This window comes from Danio aesculapii, chromosome 16 (genome assembly GCF_903798145.1).
Source record: "Danio aesculapii chromosome 16, fDanAes4.1, whole genome shotgun sequence".
NCBI lineage: Eukaryota > Metazoa > Chordata > Actinopteri > Cypriniformes > Danionidae > Danio > Danio aesculapii.
In genome coordinates, this window is record NC_079450.1 from 11,046,420 (window position 1) to 11,053,464 (window position 7,045).

General features: G+C 35.1%; 1 protein-coding gene across 1 annotated transcript in view; it reads right to left on the minus strand.

Annotated features, from left to right (window-relative positions):
• The window catches only part of syngap1b (synaptic Ras GTPase activating protein 1b), a 297,039-nt gene that overhangs the window by 105,435 nt on the left and 184,559 nt on the right, over positions 1-7,045 (minus strand). The gene's annotated exons all lie outside the window — the stretch shown is intronic.

Sequence of the window (7,045 nt, forward strand, 5' to 3'; positions counted from 1 at the left end):
TATACTGTATGTTCTACTGTATAGAGCTTTGCAGTGTTGACTGCAACCACTGTTGATATTTTATAGTACACTGTAAAAGGCGATTAGTTACTTTATTAGTAGCTCAGTGGTTAGCAATGTCGCCTCACAGCAAGAAAGTCGCTAGTTTGAGTCCCGGCTGGGCCAGTTGGCATTTCTGTGTGGAGTTGGCATGTTCTCCCTGTGTTGGTGTGGGCTTCCTCCGGGTGCTCCGGTTTCCCCCACAGTTCAAAGAGATGAGCTATAGGTGAATTTGATGAACTGGCCGTAGTGCATGAGTGTGTGTGTGAATGTGGGAGTGTATGGGTGTTTCCCAGTGCTGGATTTGCGGCTAGAAGGGCATCCATTGCATAAAACATATGCTGGAATAGTTAGTGGCTCAATTCGTTGGAGCGACCCCTCATGAATAAAGGGACTAAGCCGAAGGAAAATGAATAAATGAATGAATGAGTTTGTTTACTTAATAATTATAAGGCAATGAGTTAACTCTCTTTTTTAAGTAAAGTCAACTAATCGCTTTTTACAGTGTAAGCTGCAATTTTTACAAGCAAACTGACCAAGGTAGAAACAATAAGCATTTAAAATCTAAGTAAATAAATAAGGTGCTTATTTGCTTAATCACTAGCTGAACAATCAGAGGGATGATAGTTTGACTAAAATTCAATGAAATTAGCACAACCGCACTTTAAATGTATGCAATATGTGATATGACACAATGCATAAATGTAGGGCTGGGCTGATAAACAATATTATATTGAATCACGATAAAATTTATGTCAATAACAATGATAAGCTCGGGACTTTTTTACTCTAGGACTTTTTTACTCTATATTGATTTAAGAGCCAATCAGCAGAAATCTGCAGAAATGTGCAACATATATATATATATATATATATATATATATATATATATATATATATATATATATATAAGTGTGTTGATATTAGAGATGTACTGAATTTTTGGCCACTGAAAATTTATCGGCCGAAAATATGTTATGCCATTCAATGGACTCTCTAATTTTTGTGGCTTCAGTCATTGTTTGGGTACTCTTATAAATCTGGTAGCATTAATAACTGATATCAAAATATATATTGTTATTGTTCAATGTGGAAAATAATTATTGAGATTGCATTTTTGGTATATCACCAAGCCCTACATAAATGTGCATTCGACACTTATATATTCAGAAGTTGATATATTGTTGAAGTCAGAATTATTAGCACTCCTGAATTATTAGCCCTCCCTGTATTTTTTCCCTCAATTTCTGTTTAATGGTTTTCAACACATTTCTCAACATAATAGTCATAACTCATTTCTAATAACTGATTTCTTTTATCTTTGCCATAATGACAGTACTTAATATTTTCCTAAATATTTTTTCAAGACACTAGTATTCAACTTTGAGAGCAATTTCAAGGCTTAACTAAGGTAATTAGGTTAAAGTCAGGGTAATTTGGCAAGTCATTGTATAATGATGGTTTGTTCTGTAGACAATCGAAAAAAATATTGCTTATGGGAGCTAATAATATTGACCTTAAAATGGTTTTTAAAAAATTTAAAAATGCTTTTATTCTAGCCAAAATACAACAAATAAGACTTTCTCCAGAAGAAAAAATATTATAGGAAATACTGTGAAAAATTCCTTCTTTGTTAAACATAATTTGGGAAATAATTGAAAAAGTAAGAAAAATCGCTTATAATTCTGACTTCAACTGTATGTGTGTTGTCTCATTGTAAACCTACATGTGTCTGTTGCCTCATTACAAACATATGCAGCAAATTTCACAATATACACATTAACCTAACAAATGATACAGTTAAATAGACCTTATATCTCTTTTGGGGTGGCATTTAATTAATTTATAATCAGTACACTGCAATTTTTGTGCTGTGAACACTCTGTGGTCATGCATGACTGCCTGTTCTGCTTTTAAAATAAGAGTCTCACATTCATGATAAGTATTATACAAGTTTAGCTAAACTTAAAAATAGAGGAAAAAATCATCACTGTTGTAATGTAAATAGGAAATGTCGTGGCCAATTAAACACTGCCTGAAGCGCAAATATCAATGATCCCATTTGAATTGTCAGAGTCTCCTTTGTTCCGATTTGCCAGGATTTACCAGGATTTTTCACTTGATACAACTGTGTGTGAGATTCATGGTATATCACTTCCATGTACTGAATATTTATTATTAATGCCTAGGTATATCCAGATTTTCATTCTATTCTATTTAATCAAACACACTACACGCATTAGCTTATGCTACATAAACATACCTGTTCAAACCGAAATACAGGTGGCATTTACAGCGTGGAAAAAGTATTGAACACGCCACTATTTTTCTCGGAAAACATATTTCTAAAGGTGCTGCAGACTTGAAAGGTTCACCGGATGTTGACAGCAACCAAAGAAATCTATATATGCAAAGAAAACAATTCTGAATAGTTTAAAAATTAAGTTATGTGTAATAAAATGAAATGACGCAGGTAAAAAGTATTAAACACATGAAGAAAAAAAGGTGTAGAAAGGCAATGAAAGCCCAGACAGCAGCTGAAATCTATCAGTAGTTGTTCAGTAACCCTCTGTCCCTTCTCACTGCAAATTAATATAAGCTGCTTCAGTCCAACATCTACGTTAGCAGGATGATAAGGATGAAACCAGGGTGGACATTTCAGCAAGACACTGACATGTTCAATATTTACTTTTTCCCCTGTATGTAGCATAATTTTAAAATGCTAAAGTCAGATTACTATGTTTTTACTTTACATTTTGAAGTTATGCAATCTAATTTAAAATACAGATGGCGTTTACAAAACACCAGGATAACAGTGTGTCCTTGGTTAGTGCTTTAAACAAAGAAGCTGCGCTAGTGTCTGCATTATACAAAGCCATCTAAAAGAACTATAAAAACACTTCTGAAGAAGTGGTTTCCATTGATAGACACCTTTATTAAACCTCAGACAACTGTATTTAAGAATTTGCTTTCAATATTTCAAATATCATAAACTGAGCTGCTCTGACGGCCACAGGCACCAATTTATGGGAAGTATGAAATGAATGAAGGTCATCATTTGCTATATTTGTTAGATTTGTAAAGCTAATGTAGAACATTTAGCGTTTTTCAGTGGCTGTTCTATCATTTCTGTGTGTCAATCAATGCATCTTTACTTTGCAGTACTTCAGATGTGTCATCAAACACGCGGACAGACAGGAGAGACTGTAAGTTTGAGGGTGGCGATGCTTTAGAAAGGATAATGATCTGAATTACCGTTAGTCAAACTCCTACTGTGTGTCTGAAGTGCTGGAGAGAGAATGATGAGTCATTTAAACACATCAAAATGCCACAGGAACATTCATTTTCTGCTGGCATTTATAGAGCCACTAAAATGGACCCTTAAAACAGATTTCCAGTGCTTTCATTAAACACTACGGTGATAATTAAGTGCTTTTTATATAACCTTTTACATAAATATGAACTTATTTAGCTACAAATGCATCTATTGGTAAATATATTAAATAATTATAATTAATTACATTAGTTAATGAAAACTAATAATAAAATCTAGTATACATGCTATTAAGTGCTTGGAATATTCTATGAAACATTTGTACAGACATGTTGATGGTTTCACAAATTCACATATTTGAGGGTCATGATAAAACCTGCAGAACCCAAGTCTTAGATATCAATTATGAATACAGCTTTCCAGTTTCCCAATATTCCATCTGTACATTGTAAAAAATGTTTACTTAAAAAAGTGAGTAGACCCGTTGTAACTTGGAACTGTTAAGCTGACTCAACTTAATTTTTTATAATCATGAACATTTACTTAATAATTTTAAGGCAACATGTTTACAAATTGTTGGGGCCCATTCATGCACCCGGCGTGTTTGAGTGATTTGTTGCTATTTTCAGACCAGCACAACAGTAATTTTCACATTTTGCAGAATGTTGTTTAAATAGCAAATCCATTTTATTTGTGGGCTCATTGGTGTGCCAGTCTATAAAGGAGGCGTGTTAAGGCGCATTTGACGTGTTGCTATTTTGAAGTACTGAAATAGACTGCGCCATTGACCAACTAAAAGCTGGTCTAAAGTCCAGGGCAGAGTGCGTTAGTTATGCGCCTATGTGGTCAAAAACGCTTACACATTGCCTAATACACACAGGATGTACAGCAATGCACAAATATCTTTACATATAAAAAAAGGATTAAAATATTACACAAAATTAATATTTTCTACATAAATATAAAAAACACCGCCTCCATGCCTTCTTCATCTTGGGGGGCTTTTTTCAATTTATTCATGACAATCTGCATTAGTATTATTTATTATATGCATTTTATATTTGTTTAGTAAAAACAAGTTTAGATTTGTCTATCTGTCGGGTTTTGGAGACGTATGCATCACCATATGGGGCATAAGTATACGCCATGTGTTTGGACATTGACCACACTTGGTTATTATTGTTTATTTATTCGTTTGTTGGAAATTAGAACTGAATTTAAAAATAGTTTTGGAACAAATCTTTGCGCTTAGCAAACTAAATTAAATAGGTTAATGGATATCTTCAGTGGAGTGTCTACAACACCATTTCCTTATCCATGAAAGTAATGGGAGTAAAATAAAGAGTAAAAGTAAAGTGGCTGAATGCAGAAGTTCATTGTTTATCCTCATGCAGATGGTCTGTTTAACGGTTTTCTCGCTAGTGAATCGTTCAGTTCTTCATCTTACAAAAAGACCGCCATGTCAATAGCAAATGCTCCATGACGCGATGCAGCTGACTCTTAAAGGGAATGGGAGATGAGACTCTGATTGGTTTAATGCACGTTATGCTCAAAACACACCCATAACTCATTAAGAGAATAAGAACAACCCTGTTAGGCAATGCGACAGGGTGCAAACTGTTTTTTTCCATCCTTAAAATAGCAAAAGTGGATTTGGACACGCCCTTAGTGCTTTTGCACCATGTGCTTTAATAATTAAAATAGAGCCCTTTAAGTCACGTCAACTTATCGCTTTAAAGACAATAAGTTTACTTACTTTTTAAAAGTAAAGTCAACTAATAGTTTTTTACAGAGCAACTAGACTCAAAAAAACTTGTGCTGCTTGTTCTAACTACTTATTAAAAGTGAGCACAAACAACGCAATTCTTGTTTTTTTTTTTGGTTGTAAAAACCATTAAGCTAACTTAATCGATTTGCATGTAAGGATTGTTTAAACCTTAAACCTCCCTTTTTTGTCAGTAAGTGAATGCTTCTTTTTTCAGCAATAAAATAATCTGTGATGCAGATCTTTGACTTCTTCTGAGTTCAGAAACTTCTTCAAGTAATCAGCTAATAAACCAAACTAATGAACACCCTTGGTCTGTCCTCATTTATTGTAATTTTGACAACGCATCTGTGGGCTGATCATTTTTGGACGCTTGTGTCATGTTCTCCACGCAACATGATGCAGTCCAAACTCCTGCTGACTGAACATCTGGACGAGTCAATCCACATCGCTCATTTTTAAATATTGTTAAATAAATCCTTCAAAAAAAGAAGAAGAGCATTGCAACGTCAGCGTGAAACTTATAGCTCATATAACCTAACCTCATATAAGCAGTTTTTTTAAACATTATGCAGCATTTTGATTGTATCACTTCTGCTCAAACTGCATGAGATGAAAACACATCATTAGCACTCTTTGGGCCAGATTTACTAACAGTATGTTTGTTGTTAAATGCTACCATTGGTATTTACTAAGCATGCACAGAGAAGCATTCATATATACATATATATATATACATCAATTGATGACCAACTGAACTTCTCTGACCACATTTCTAGAACTGCTCGATCTTGCAGATTCGCACTCTACAACATCAGAAAGGTCCGACCCTTCCTATCTGAACATACAGCTCAACTCATTGTTCAAGCTCTTGTTCTCTCCAAACTGGACTATTGCAACTCTCTGCTAGCCGGGCTACCAGCTAGTTCTATCAAACCTCTTCAGCTGCTTCAGAACGCAGCAGCACGAGTGGTCTTTGATGAACCCAAAAGAGCACATGTCACTCCGCTACTCACCCGTTTGCACTGGCTGCCAGTTGCTGCTCGCATCAAATTCAAAGCTCTGATGTTTGCTTACAAAGTGACCTCTAGCTTGGCTCCTTCGTATCTGCTCTCACTTCTGCAGATATATGTGCCCTCCAGAAATTTGCGTTCTGTGAATGAACGTCATCTCGTTGTTCCATCCCAAAGAGGGAAGAAATCACTTTCCCGAACTCTCACATTCAATCTGCCCAGTTGGTGGAATGAACTCCCTAACTACATCAGAACAGCAGAGTCACTTGCTGTCTTCAAGAAACGACTAAAAACGCAACTGTTTGGTCTCCACTTTCCTTCCTAATCTGCAACTGCCTCTCTGGCTATACCACTAACTGTGCCCTCTCTCTCTCTCTCTCTCAAAAAAAAAAAAAAAAAAAAAAAAAAAAAAAATTTTTACTAATGCTTTGCTTCTTTGACTTTACACACCTGAAACTTGTCTATAGCACTTGTTCACTGCTGCTCTTATAGATGTGTAAATTGCTTCCTTGTCCTCATTTGTAAGTCGCTTTGGATAAAAGCGTCTGCTAAATGACTAAATGTAAATGTAAATGTAAATGTATATATATATATATATATATATATATATATATATATAAACATATGAGAATCAGCACTTCCAAGTCCGAGGCCATGGTGCTCCACGGGAAAAAGGTGGTTTGCCATCTCCAGATTGGAGGAAAGTCCTTACCCCAGGTGGAGGAGTTTAAGTATCTCTGGGTTTTGTTCACGAGTGAGGGAAGGATGGAACGTGAGATTGACAGGCGGATTGGTGCAGTGGCAGCAGTAATGCAGTTTCCCTGAGTCGATTCATATTTGCGTAAAAATTACATTTTCTTAATTATTTAATGACATTTAAATAATTAAAAGACATTGTGAATGAATTTAACCACAATAGTCATTTTAGCACTTTTAATGTGCATTAAAACGGTT